This window comes from Galeopterus variegatus, unplaced genomic scaffold (genome assembly GCF_000696425.1).
Source record: "Galeopterus variegatus unplaced genomic scaffold, G_variegatus-3.0.2 Scaffold103, whole genome shotgun sequence".
Classification (NCBI taxonomy): Eukaryota; Metazoa; Chordata; class Mammalia; order Dermoptera; family Cynocephalidae; genus Galeopterus; species Galeopterus variegatus.
Window position 1 is genome coordinate 945,535 of NW_007726214.1, and position 15,322 is coordinate 960,856.

The following is a 15,322-nucleotide window of genomic DNA, read 5'->3' on the forward strand; positions in this document are numbered from 1 at the left end:
TAATTTCCTATTTATTTATATTATTATTTACTTTGTCATTTTCTCAAGTTTTTCTTATGAGTTCATTTGAGTTCTTGATGTATCAAGACATTATCTGCTAGTTTTTCTTTAATAAACAGTGTTTATTATTTTTGTAAAATAATATTCCTTTATATACCAATTTTCAACATGTAAGGATTTTAAAAATATGTATATTACTTGTGAAAAACATTTAGTTTCAGTTCTTTTTGACCGCTTTTCTGTGCTGTCAGTGAGTTTGTGCTCAAGTGGTATAAACTATTTATGAGTATACTCAAGTGGTATAAACTATTTATGAGTATACTAAGCAATTGTAAAAGAAAAATAAAATTACGAAGAATAGGGAATACCAAAGTATAGTAAAAAATGCTTTTGGAAAAAATGCTTCTGGAAATATTTACTACTTTGGACTATCTGCACCAACTATTTTCCTATAGTAGTGTCAATAATTGATTAAATAAGAGAAGATTTTTTAAAAATTAATTTATTGAGGCAAAATTCACATGTGAGAAGATTTTTAATGTTTCAATTTTGGAAAGCTATATTGTTTGGTTTGGAAAGGATGGATGGGGTATGCATGTTTATTTTTTATTTTTAAATCTTTTGGTACTCCAAAACCTGAAGAATACATTATTGTTGATTCCCAGTGCTCAGAACTGACTTTTTTTTTTAAAATTAGTGCTGGTTTCTATGGGATGCAAACTTTTCTTTATACTAGCTGAAAGCAGAGACTTCTGAGCACTTTTTAAAATTTCTTCTATCTTCACAGTTTTTTTTTTTTTTTAAATTTTATTTTTTTAAAAGATGACCGGTAAGGGGATCTTAACCCTTGACTTAACCCGTGGCCTTGGGGTTATCAGCACCGCACTCTCCCAGTGAGCCATGGGCCGGCCCTTTCTTCACAGTTTTAAAAGAGCCCCTTGCCTTCTCTATTTGGCATTACATGTACTAAAGTACAGAATAGAAAATGCAAAACACGACAGCTGTACAGGTTTTTCTTTTTAAAGAAGTTGATAGACAAATGGTACAGGGTTCACTGCTCTTGCCAGCTGAGAGTTTAGCTTCCAGAAGCGCTAGTTTAGGGGAACAAGCGAGGTAGTGTGGAGGGCATGAAAGGCTTCATTGACACAACATTTGGGAGGCTCTTGTACCACATTGTTCTGGTATGCAGCACCCTTTGGAAACTAGCTCTTGAGATTTCTACACCCCCAACATCCCCAAAGCTTAAAATATTAGTTTTGGGTTTTTTTTGCCATTATACTTGGTTTTCCAAATGAAATTCCTGGAAAAGTATTTGCTTTTGTTTGATTTTGTTTACCTTTTGCCTTTGGGTGTCACTCAATGATTCTCACGGTCACTTGGTTTACTTAGTAGGACACTGAGGATGTGGGTGGTAGGGCTGAGGCAGTTTGCCTGACAAATCAGTGATTCAGCATTAGCGTGTTTGTTTTTGAGCTAAAATCTACGAGCTGCTGCAAAAAGGAGTACTGGGGTAGGGGAAATAAGGCAAATTTGAAGCTGACAATTTAAATAATCACTGATAGTTTCTTAGTTTTCCCCAAAATTGAGCTGGAGACATTTAAGTTTATTTATTTATTTATTTTTTTGTGACCGGTAAGGGGATCGCAACCCTTGGCTTGGTGTCACCCACACTGCGCTCAGCCAGTGAGTGCACCGGCCATCCCTATATAGGACCTGAACCCACGACCTTGGCGCTGCTAGCGCCGCACTCTCCCGAGTGAGCCACGGGGTTGGCCTGGAAGACATTTAAGTTTAAGTTAAGGAATAACTTTCTAGTGGATCAAGATATTAAAAGTTATTACATTTGTATCAGAAAAGTTGTACACTTACTTGTAGACTTTGAGAGAGCTCTTCTCAGGGAAGACACAATCATCTGTGGCATGTTGGTTTGGTATAGAAAGGCCAGGGCCAGGCAACCTCTTCATGAATGGTTTTTATTCAAGTATTAATAGAGCTCCTATTATGTGTCTAGCCTTGAGAAAGGATATGGCCGGTATCCCTGCACTTCATGGAGTTCAGAGTCATAAACCCAAGGACTGTGGAAGATCTTTAGAGACCAGCGGTGGTCCTCCCCTTATTTTGCGAGGAGTACTGAAGCTGAAAGAAAGGTGACTAGCTCAAAGTTATACGAGAGTTAGTGGCAGACTCTTGATGAGAAGACAAATCTTTTTACTCCCAGCTTGGTATTCTTTCTTTCTTCAATTGTTGAAAGTGCCTTGTAGTTGTTAGAGAACAATTCAAGACAAAATATAACAAAGTGTTAAATGGAGTAATCAATTGCCATGGCATATTGGGAGAGTTCATTGTTAACTGAAGTTATCTGGAACTGTGACAGATTTTGAAGAATAGGAATGGTGGGAATGTTACAAAAGAACCAGAAAATCTGGTCTCTGTTCCACGTTGTTTTGGGACATACATGAAGAAATGTATATCCTTCAGTCCAGTAATGAAGCCTTTAAACATGCCCTCGGTTGAAGCACATGTGTCCAGGAAGTGTCACTGCTGTGCATCCTGCGGACTGATAGGGAGAAGAACATATTATGCTGAAAACCATTTTTTTCCCAGCCAAAATTAAAGCCAGGTGGGGGTTGCAGGTTTGGGTGTGAAGTGGAGTCCAAATGATTCATAGATTTCTGAGTAGGCTTGGAAAGGACATTACACATTTGAGGATGAATATAGATTGCTAGAACTTTGACTCCATGACAGGAGAGGCTTTTGTGGAGGTCTTGATGTAAAGAACACAAGTTGCCTCTTGTAACTTCTGTGAGGCTGCTAGAAGAGTTAGTTCTTGGCCTTAGTATCTGATCTCTTCTCACCTCTGTGGCATGTAGTTTCCTTTCCTTTTTTAGAGGATCGCTGAAAGCAAAAGTAACAATCTTAACCATCTGCCACTTAAATAAGAGGAGATTTATTACTTTTAATTGAAAGGATACTTGTTCCAACAGGAGAAGGGTGTGCATTAGAAGGCAAGCCTGTGGCAGCTGCGTCTTAGTCTCTTTGGCCTTCCCGGGCATACATTTTGGCCATTGCTCTGCAGTCAAGCCGGGGCGTGGTGTGGTGGTCTCCAAAGAACAAACAGCAGGTATGAGTGTTAGAGGCCAGAGAGAGCAGGTTCAGGGAATGGGAAGATCAGTACATATGCAGTGTGGCTGGAGTTTAGAGAGGGCTGGGCCCTGAGGTATCTATAAGAGGCACAGGGAGGCGGGATGAGGCTAAAGAGGGAAGTGGGCCCCAGATCACAAGGGCCTGGGAAACCATGTTGAAGAAGGTGGACTTGAACTCAAGGGCAGTGGGGAGTATGAGTATCAGATTTAAAATTTTAGATCACTCTGATTGCAGTGTGGGGATAGATTATGGGAGAGAGGGAGCATGAGAAACAGTGGAATCAGAGGGACTAATTAGCAGCCTGTTTCAGTAGTTGAAGAGAGAGGGTTTGATGGCCTGAACCTGTAGAGGCAAAACCATGAAGAGCAATTTTGGCACTCAGGACAAACAACTCAAACTTGACATTTAAGCAACTCTATAATTCAAGATATGGCTTGCAAACAGGTGTGACTGGTAATGTGCCTTTTGATAGTTTTCAACTTAACTGAATATTCTCGATAACCAGGTGCTATTCTTTCAAAATGATTATGTAAAAAAAAAAAAAAATCTGCCCCCTCTATATTTTGATATTGAGGGCAAAGAATAGTCAAGTCTTATAGTTGGACTGGGACAGAGACAGCGAGAGGGAGAGAGGTAGTCAGATTTGAGAGATATTTAGGAAGTAGGACAGACAAGTAAAGATTTTGAGGAAAAAAGATTTTGAATTAGTTTTAAGTTTTTGTTTTATTATTTTTTTAAATTGAAAGAGTAATACAATCCATGGTAAAATGTGAACAGTACTAAAAGGTGTACAATGAAAAGTATGTCTCCTTAACCAGTGTCAACCACTTTTAATAGTTTCTTGTATATTCTAGAATTTTTTTGTGACATTATAAGCTTATATTTAATATATTTATATTTTTAAACAAAAATCGGAACATACTATACACCCTGCTCTTCTCTTCACTAATTCATTTGATGCTATATTTTGGCAGTCTTGCTACATCTACTTCATTTTTTCAAATGACTGCTTAATAGTCTATTGTATGAATGTGTTATAATTTATTTAAATTGGTCTCTAAACTGATAGACATTGGGGCTGTTTCTAATCTTTAATATTTGAATTAGATTTTTAATAAGGGAAGAGACACAAATTAATGAAGGAAGACTTCTAGATGTCAAAAAAAGATTTATACATAAATGGGACCACTAGCATTTTTGTGTCTGAGGAGCTACTCTTGACTGGCCTAAGCCATGGGTGAACACATTTATGAGGATGTAGGTGGGAGAAGAGTGGCTGTTTATGCAGACCTTTGAATCTGGGTAAAATTGGGATGTGACTTAAGAACTGGGAATTTCTATCAGGGATGGATTGAGCTGGCTATAGCCACTTCCTCATTAGTTAAAGATCTTTCAGGGGAACAAGATGCCACAGTTGTGAACACTGACCACACTCTCCTTTGGTAGAAATGCCTTCTTGTCCATCCATGGTTGCCACCATGTTGCATCCTAAATCAACTTGTTATCACAGTTGTTTCTCTCGGCACTCTAGCCATAGTGAGAAACATGAAGTATTTGTAAAAGACAGAAAATAGGTCTGCTGGCTTGAATAGAAAGCTGCGTTAGGGGAGAATGAGAAATGGGGCCATTTGTTTAAGGCCACATCCCACTAGTTCCTCCTTTTCATTTAAGTACACTTTGTCCTCTTCCCATTGATGTTGGAACAATTAGTTTTAGACGCAGCCATTTACCAGTTGCATAATCTTGGGTAAGTTTCAACATCTCCAAGCTTCAGTTCCCCCATCAGTAAAGAGGCATAATAATTCCCAGTTGGCCCAAGTGTTGGGAAGATTTAATGAGCCAATGCATGGGAAAGGTCCCATGTTTCATATAATTTTTTTCCAATACCTTGCCAGAATGGAGTTTGTAAGGAAATGTATAATCCAACCCGAGACAGCACATACAAGCACATTCTTTTCTTTCCTGGGATGTGACTGACAATGTAAGCCTCCCACACCTTCAGCCTGTGTGCTTGATTGAAACTATTCCTGAAATTTAGGGAATTCTTACCAGATTTCTTTACATTTGTAAAGTACTTTATGTCTGGCAAAGAGACCTTAGCAACAATTATCTAATTTGAACCTGCAAGTAAACCTTCTGGGATAAGTAGGGCATGTTTTATTCCCATGTAACAGATGATGTAACTGAAGCTCCAAGAGATTGGTATAAAGAAACTGAGAATCAGAGAAGACACATAAATAGTAAATAGCAGAGACCAGTAATGGGTCACTTCCAGACTGATGAGGTGAGAGGTGGCTTTCCCAATCTCAATCTGCCTAGGCTTGGAATTCTTTAGTCTGTTTCCCAAATCATATTTTGCATCCTAGTAAAATGCATGCCACTTCTAAAATAATTTTTTATTGAAATAATAAATAACATTAGCAAGACATTTTATAGTTTGCAAAACACCTTAAAATCCATCGACTCATTTGATTCTTAAAATAATCCTATGGGGTAAGTAGAGCAAATGTGAGCAATTTTATTTTTCAGATGAAAAAATAGATTTAGCAGTGAAGACCTGCCCAACATAAAACAACCAACAAGGAACAGAGTGAGAAGGGGAACCTGGCCATCTGGCCAGCAACTTCAATGCCTTTTTATACTTTCATTATTGTTGTTATACTCTTATTATGCTTTTATTGTGCTGTATAATTCTTTTTAAATATTCAGGTTAGTTAACCTCTTATAGAAATTAATTTTTAAAAAATTTATTGAACACCTGTGTACACTGCACACCATCTAGTTGGGAGAAAGGTAAATAAGCAAATGGTTACAGTCAAAGACAGAACATACTTTGTAATTTGGAGACTTAATAGGTTTTTTGATGACAGCATGATGACACCTTTTACTCCAAAATTAATAACCACAATCAACTTTTGTAAAAAGTGGGCAAAAGAAGCTACATATATACATACCCTTGTGTATAACTAGTGAAAATCATCCAAATTTTACATTTCAATACATAACTGGCATTTTCTTGGCCTGTTAATCTGTAGGAGATCACAGGCTGTGGTGTGTAGTATATCACCAGAGAATGTCGAGTAGATTACAGTAGTGTGTGACTTTGATGTCACTGCCAGCATTGTTTAGGTCTTGTCCTTACGAACAGATACATTTACTGGATCTTATTTCAACATCAAATAAAAATAAAAAATAAAAATAAAGAGAATTTGTAACAATTTCCTTTGTAAACAGCATATTTCTTGTTTGATAATAAGGACTTTGCTTACTTCTGTCCTCTTGCTCTTTTCGGGTCATAATTGGCTGTTGGTCTGCTCATCCTTTTCAGTTCTCCGCAACAATATGTGACCTGAAGCAGACTCTGAAAGAGGAGGAACAGGTCAAAGATGTACAAATCAAGTGTTTAGAGCACTTGATTTGGAATTAAAAACAAAAAGAGTAAAACTCCTTTGTATAGTGAAGAATTAATTTTACCTATAGAGAGGTCGAGCCTTTGCCCTCAGCTACTGGGAGATGATCTCTGGGCCTCTGAGATGTCCTGCCTGATAGGAATGTCTGTTTGCCTGGGGAGTTTGGCCACCAGATGGTCAAACAGTGTGATTTATAATGTGGGCTGCGGAACATGCTCTATTATTTCTGACCTCCAGAGGAACTGGAGACTGAAGGTCAGCCATGCAGGCAGTAAGTGATTAAGCTGCAATAAAAACTCTGGACACCAAAGACTTGGGTGAGCATCCCTGGTTGACAGTACTCTTCAGCATTGTCATACGTCGTAGCCAGGAGGAGGTAGCAATGTCCGGGACTCCAGAGGAGAAGACTGAAGCTTCATGTTTGGGCTCTCCCAGATTTTGCCCTAAATGTCTCTTCTTTTGGTTTGTTCTTATTTGTATCCCTTTGCTATAATGAAACTTTAATTGCAAGTATAGTGCTTTCCTGAGTTCTGTGATTCTAGAAAATTATCAAACCTGAGAGGACAGTGAAACCTGTGAGCTTGCAACTGTTGTCTGAAGTGAGGGCAGCCTTGTGCAGGGGACTGTGTACCACCCCGTGAAGTTTGGCCTAACTCCGGGTAATTGGTGTCAAAACATCATGGCATCTCCCAAAAACTGCTTGTTGGTTTTGATCTTGGCACTTTCTAGCTTGGTTGCTTCTCTGAGCTTCAAATTTTTATCCTTAATTTGGGGGTCATCCTTGTCCTATTTTCTTCACAGGTGTATTAGTCCATTTTGTGTTGCTTATAACAAAATACGTGGAACTGGGTAATTTATAAAGAAAACAGAATTTATTACTTACAGTTTCTGAGGCTGGGAAGTCCAAAGTCCATCCAGTGGTGGTGACAGTGACCCACGGGTCTCACATTGCAAGATGGTGGAAGCAAAGCGAGCAGAGAAAGACAGACTCTCCTCTTCTTTTAAAGCCCTCAGAACCACCGTTTTTAATCCACTCATTACTGCACAATCCTACAATCCCGTCACCTCTTCAAGGCTTTACCTTTCAATTACCATGATAGGATTTCCCACCCTCTTAACAGCCACAGTGGGGGCCATGTTTCATGTATTCCACATAAAACATGAGGAATACAATTCAAGCTTTATTGAGTTTTGGGGGACATAATTCAATCCACTAAAACGTGGTTAATTACGGAGATAAAACTTAAATAAATAACATGTGTAAAAGCTATTAATAGTAAACAATATTGAGTTTTGGGGGACATAATTCAATCCACTAAAACGGGGTTAATTACGGAGATAAAACTTAAATAAATAACATGTGTAAAAGCTATTAATAGTAAACAAGAATCTGTTATTTAAAACCATAAAGGGCCATCAAAGTATATTAAATTATTACAATGGAACTAAAAAGTGGGAATGAATTTGGCAGAGGTGTGGGTGGGTTAGACAAGACTTTATTCAATCATTCGTTGCACAAATAATTATGAAGTTTGTATTGTGTGCAGGATGTGGGGAGATAACAGTGAAAAGGTCAGGGCCCTGCCCTGTGGGGCTTCTATTCTACTCAGGAAGAGAGAGAATAAAAAGGGAACTGAGGCAAACAATTAGATTGTGGTAATTGTTGTGAAGGAAGCAAACAGGTAATACAGTAATGATTCCATTGGAAGGGGAGCTTGTTGAGAGAGAGGGGCCAGACAGGGGTCTCAGAGGATCTGATGTTTGAGTGAAGATTCTAAGGATGAGGAGAGTATTTTAGGCAGAAAGAACAACAAGGTCAGAGGCTCTGAGGTGGGAAAGAGGTTGGTATGTTTGAAGACAGAAAAGAAGTCTGTGTGATTGGACTGGGGATCAAGTTGGAGATATGCATGGGTCAGATGATGAAGGGCCTTCTTTGACAGAGAAAGCATTTAGATTTTTAAGAGTGATGTGAAACTTGGATGATTTTAAGTAGGCAAGTGACATGAATTGCTTTAAGAAGACACTCCAGCTGCTGAATGGGGATGAGGGGAAGCAGAGACAGAGAGAGATCTTCAGTAGACTGTGCCGTTATTCAGGCGAGGGGCTGGCAGAGGAGAGACAGATAAATGGTCATATTCTAGATATGCTTTTAAGGTAAAACCAAAACGATTTGCTGATGTTGGTGATGGGAAAGGTGAGAGGAAGAAAGTTGTGTCAGATGGGTCCTCTGCGATGCAGATGCTGAGGAGTTAAGAGTGTAAGAGTTATAAGGTGGTAATGCCTCTGAGAGGAAAGGGCAGAGGAAGCAGGATTACGCAGGGAGAGTCTCAGACCAAAATGCAGATAAAATCTTGGGCAACCCATTGGTGAACTCCAGAGCAGAGGAGTCTCAGTAGAGGAGTTCCCCTTGGGCAGAATGTCCAGGCCCTGGTAACCTCTCCAATCTTCTCTGTCATTGTCTGGGGGCTTCCTGGGAGGAGCGTGCCTTGGCTGGAAAACTGAGACAGACCGTGAAGGCGCTAACAACTGGAGGCTGACAGTTAACTGTACTCCTTGCAGCTGAACAGCAAGCTCTTTCTGAAGACAGATCCAAGTGGGGCACCTCCGTGGCTACCACAGTCTTCCTCTTGTACCATGTGGATTCACTTTTCCATACACATAGAGGGGTAGCTCTTCTGGGAATTCAGCAGGCTCTTTTTCTGAAGGGACTTAGAAAAGGGAAGTCAGTGGGATAACCACAGGCTGTTGTTGCAGTTGGTCTTGAGGCACAACTGGTAACTTATCATATCTTTACTCCATTATCCATTCTAAATTCCACTCTCCCTGTATGCTAGAGATAGTACCACTATCATCCTGAAGGGACTTAGAAAAGGGAAGTCAGTGGGATAACCACAGGCTGTTGTTGCAGTTGGTCTTGAGGCACAACTGGTAACTTATCATATCCTTACTCCATTATCCATTCTAAATTCCACTCTCCCTGTATGCTAGAGATAGTACCACTATCATCTCTGCTGGTCTTGATGGCTTACTTGGTGGTGTAACACAAACCCTCACTCTTGAGGGAGTCTGAGTCCCTTCATAGGCTGGGCTGTACTTACCATTCATGTCAAAATTGGGCACAAAGAGAGTGCCAAGAGGTGCCCAAGTGGTTCACCCGAGTTTTACATATATTCCTGCCCTATTATGTAATAGCAGTTCTATCCCTTTTTGCTGATCAGGCTCAATATCCCTGCCCCAGGCCCCACTCAAAGCTGCAGCCTTGCGTGTCATCCAGCATAGCTGGAGCAGAATTCCTAGGTGTGGAATGTTTTGCCTCCAGAACCCAAAGAAGCCCTCCAGGCATTGGGTTTCATTCTTCATGGCTACAAGATGCAGCAATTTGTCTTTTCTTTTAAAAGGGATGTCCTTGCACATCTCTGAGCACTGGACCCCAGAAAACTTTACTGAAGAGGCTGGTCCTGGAATCTTTGCAGTTTACTCTCTAGAGTCCTACTCTCTAGACTGCATGTATCTTAGTAAGGTTGCCAGGTGTTAGCCACCTCTTGCTTATTCTCCCCAATCAGCATAATGTTACTGATGCAATGGGTCATTGTGATGTTCTGTGGGAAGTCCAGATGGTCTAGATCTTTTTTGAATATATCATGACATAGATTGAAAGAGTTACCGTAGCTGGAGGTGGGGGTGAGGATCTAAATGAATATTGTTGTACTGTTCATGTGAATGCTGTTTCTGATCCCCTTTCCTGATTGGGATAAGAAAAATGCACTTGCCAAACCAATGGCCACATGTCAGGTTCTTGAAACCACATCAATATGTTCTAGCAATGAGACCACATGCAGCACGATAGCGGCAAACAGAGCTGAGCTGGCAGTAATCTACAGTCATTCTCCAGGATCCATGTGTTTTCTGCAGGGGCCATCAGGTTCTTGAAACCACATCAATATGTTCTAGCAATGAGACCACATGCAGCACGATAGCGGCAAACAGGGCTTGAGCTGAGCTGGCAGTAATCTACAGTCATTCTCCAGGATCCATGTGTTTTCTGCAGGGGCCAGACTGGTGAATTAAACAGAGGTATGATAGATACCACTATCCCTGCATCCTTGAGATCCTTAAAGGTGGAACCGATCTCTATCTTCCTTCCAAAATGGGATATTGTTTTTTATTTACCATCTTGGCTTGGGGCTGAGGGATGGGAAAAGGAGCACAATTTCAGAAGGTTCCATTTAACCTACCCCACCATGATAGCTCTTATACCATAAACCAAGGACCCAATGTGGGGGCTTCTCCAATTGCCAAATATATCAATCCCAGTTACACATTCAGAGACTGGGGCAAGGACCACCAGGTGTGGCCATGAACCCAGTGGACCCACTCTAAGCTGGACTTCAGCCAGGACTCCATTTTTACTTGGCCCATAGCCTATCACTTTAACAGGGGTCCACAGTGACACTTCAGGCCTCTGAATATCAGTGTCATTTGAGACCATGTGTCCAGTAGTCTTCAGAATATCTGGATATTCCCCTTTCCCAGACTATAGTCTCCTGCTGTAAGACCCTGTGGGGGAAGGACTGGTGGAATTTTTTACAGTATTTGTGGTTGACTCTTGAACAACATGGGTTCAAACCATGTGGGTCCACTTATACGTGGATCTTTTTCAGTAAATATATTGGAAAAATTTTTTGGAGATTTGTGACAGAGGAACTGCGTAGCCTAGAAATATTGAAAAAATTAAGAAAAAGTTAGGTATGTCATGAATGCATAAAATATATGTAGATACTAATCTATTTTATCATTTACTGCCATAAAGTATACACAAATCTATTATAAAAAGTTAAAATTTATCAAAACTCATGCACACAAACGCAGGCCACACAGGATGCCATTTGAAGTGGACAGCAATGTAAAGAAGCATAGAGATGCAGCATTAAATCCTAACTGTATAAAATGAACTGTAGTCCATAACGTATTACAGTAATAATTTCATAGCCCCTCCTGTTGCTGTTGTGGTGAGCTCAAATGTTGCAAATATCCACTTAAAACACCGTGTGATGCTAGTTATCTCGGGTGAGCAGTGTGTCTCTCTCCAGCAAATTGCATATCGCAGTAAAAAGTTCTCTCTCGAGGTTTTCTCTTCTTTGATTTTCTTAACATTTTCTTTTATGTAGCTTACTTTATTGTAAGAATACAGATACAATACATATAACGTATATAATATGTGTTACCTGACTATGTTATCAGTAAGGCTTCTGGTCAATAGTAGGTTATTAGTAGTTAAGTTTTGGGGAAATCAAACGTTATACGCATATTTTCAACTGTGTGGAGATTGGCGACCCTGACCCTCACGTCATTCAAGGGTCAACTGTACTTGCTGCGATATTGTAAGGTCCTTCCTACTGGGGACTGACCACTTTTTCATTCAATAAATTTCAGGTCTGAAAACTGTCTCAGGTCTAGGAAATGGGCAAGGGATCAAGACTTTTTTTTTTTGACTGTTTAAAAAATATATATCTTACTTTTTTTTTTTTTTTTTTTTGTCGTTTTCCGTGTCCGGCAACGGATTGCAACCCTCAGTGTTGCCCCCGTACCGGACCGGGGACCGGCAACGGGATTGCAACCCTCGGCGTTGCTCCCGCGCCTCGTTCAGCCAGTGAGCGGGAACTGGTCTGTATGTGGGATCCGAACCCTCGGGTGGGAGCGCCGCCGCGCTTCCCAAGCGGCGCACTATCCAGTGCGCCACCGGGCCGGCCCATATATCTTACTTTTAATTGTGTTAAAAAACATAACAAAGTTTATCATCATAATCATTTTTAATGGTACAGTTTTGGCAGTGTTAAGTATATTCACAATGTTGTGCAATTGAGCTCCAGAATTTTTTCATCTTGCAATACTGAAACTCTGCACCCATTAAACAAGTCCCCATTTTCCCCTCCCCCCAGCTTCTGGCAAGCACCATTTTACTTTCTGTTCCTATGAATTTGACTACTTTAGATACTTCATATAAATGTAATCATACAGTAGTCGTCATTCTGTGACTGGTTTATTTCACTTAATATCCTCAAATTTCATCCATGTTGTATAGTATGTGACAAGATGTCCTCCTTTGTAAGGTTGAATTCCATTGTGTGTCAATGACGCTTGAATTGCTTCCACCTCTTGGCTACCGTGAATAATACTACTATGAACATGGAGTGCAAATATCTTTTTGAGATTCTACTTTCAATTCTTTGGAACACATACCCAGAAGTGGGATTCCTGAATCATACGATAATTCTCTTTTCAATTTTTTGAGGAAACAACGTACTGTTTTACACAGTGGCTGTACCATTTTACACCAACACTGCACTGGTTCCAATTTCTCTATCTCAAGACTTTACGACTTTTTATTGGGCTAACTGTGCTCAGCCATCTGCTCATCTATGCTTGCATTCTTTTTATTATATATATTAAGCGATGCCCTTGTCTGCCCATCTATTCTGTCCCTGGGGATATCATGTTCTATTAATCATCTTCATTTCCTATGGGTTAATTCCCCTTGACTGGCCCTTTGACTTTGCTGATCATTAAGATAATTGCGACCCCCTTGCTTCTATTGCTGCCACGTGGCTTCTATTGCTTGGCAATGGGGATTGGGGGGGTGGGTCTGTTATTTCCATTGCTATCAATAATCCCTGGCCTGTAGAGAAGAGCCACCACTAAGCTTAGTGATGACAGTGCCACTCTCACCAGTGTACTCCTGATGGCCATGGTGAATGGTCTGTCTTCTGGGTCTTCCATGTAACATAATTCCATGGTGAATATTCAGGCCTCACCTAATAGATCCATTCCTGCATGTCTGCTTCCCCAAGCTTTTTAATCCCTTCCTCCACTGCTGGTAATTCAGGCATTTTAACTTTGCTCAGTATAGGCCACCATTTTTTCTAGGCTTCTAGAGCACCCTAATAGTACTTTTGAACTATCTCCTGAGGTCCTTGCTGGAGTGTAAATTCTGTATCCTAAGAGAGTGCCCCCAAATTAATGAACTCTTTCTTATCCAGTTTTATATGCTGGTATCCTTAAAATCTAGACCCATGTGAACCTCCCCAGCTCCTGCTGGTACATACTGGATATGAGTTCTTTTCCTCCCTTATAAAGTCCATCACGTTCTTGGCTGAATTATGCTGTGACTTAGCCTTCGTTATCATTCTGGCAGCCAGGAGAGGAGATGGAGTAGACCTGGAGTAGACCTCTTGTTATCCTGACAAGGATGTTGTTGTCTTCTTATGTCCCTAAAAGGGAGAGACCTCTGCACTCTTTCCTGGGCAGCAGATGGTACTAGCTGTCAATGGCGGTGGGGTGAGCTGGGATGCCTTTGTAGTGTATGAGGGTTCAGAGGAATCTGAGAAATCTTCAGGGACATCCACCATCCAAGGTACCAGATGTCCCCATTCCATGTGTCAGGTTTTCTCAACCAAGACTCTGATCTTGGCATGATGGATCTACCTTGGCTGAGGGTTCTAGCTCCCTGCCTCAGTTGAGTATCAGTTTTTGAAGTTCTGCATCTCTATGAATTTCTCAGCTGGGTCTTCATCTCTTACTGCTCTCCTACTTGCAGGAGATAAAGGCCTCTTTGTAAGCTACCAAAGAGGCCTCTGGCAATCATACTTAGTTTCAATTGTTTGCTAACTGTTTTTCCTTATCTTTCTGTAAGATACCAATCCAATTTAGTAACAACCAGCCAATTCCATTGCCCATTGTTCTCCAGCACTCTTCAATGCCTGAATCATTTCACTGGTGAGGTGGTTCCCTCCTTCTGATCGTTCTCCTAAATTACCACTGGTGAAAGTTTTTTTAGCTGGAGACTATTTGGGGTCTCTACTACTTTTCCTTAAAATTTTGCTTGCAAACTGAAAAGTTTCTAATTCCTCTTTCTTGCAATACTGTATCATCCACAGCTAAGACAAGCCTATTGGTACTTTCAACATTTGCTGGGAAATTTCCTCAGCCACCTCCAACAAGATTATTAGGCACATTTTCCAGCGTTCAAGTTACCACAGGTGATAGTTTTGTAAATTATTCCACCACTACAAAGGTACTTCAAAAAGTTCATAGATAAATGGAATTAAAAGGTAATACAAATCTTTCCATGAACTTTTTGAAGACCCCTTGTATGTAACATGGGTGAGCCTTTCTCCGCTGTCCAATAGCAATGTTCTTTCTGCTCATCCAGCCTCTACTAATAGTCTTTTTGCTGTGCTTCTAGCCTATCTGCTGCCTGGTCCACATGTTTTAGGTTTTAATTATGTCAGGATCCCACTTCCAAGAACCAATTTTTGTTTCAGTATCTATTGCTGGGTAACAAATGACCCAAACTTAATAGCTTGAGACAACAATGATTTATTAATTTCTCACAATTCTGAGGGTTGACTGGGTGGTTGGCCCTCTGGTTTTCCTGGTGTGCTGCCTTCAACTGTGTTTGGTTGGAGGCTTGGATAGTGGGATGGATCCATGTGGTTTCAGGGCCTCATTTACCACATGGTCTCATATCAAGGATGCTAGCCCAGGCTTCTTACATGCAGCTGAATTTTAAGAGGGCCAAAGAATGGAAACTACAAGATCCCTTATGTCCTAAGCTCAGTAATTTACACAACGGCATGTGCTGTTGGTCAAAGTAAGTCACAAGGCAAACCCAGATTGAAGTGACAGATGGGGAAACAGCAATGCCTTTTGGATGGGAAGAGCAGTAAACTCACATTGCAAAGGAGCACGGGGGGGGGGGGGGGGTGGTT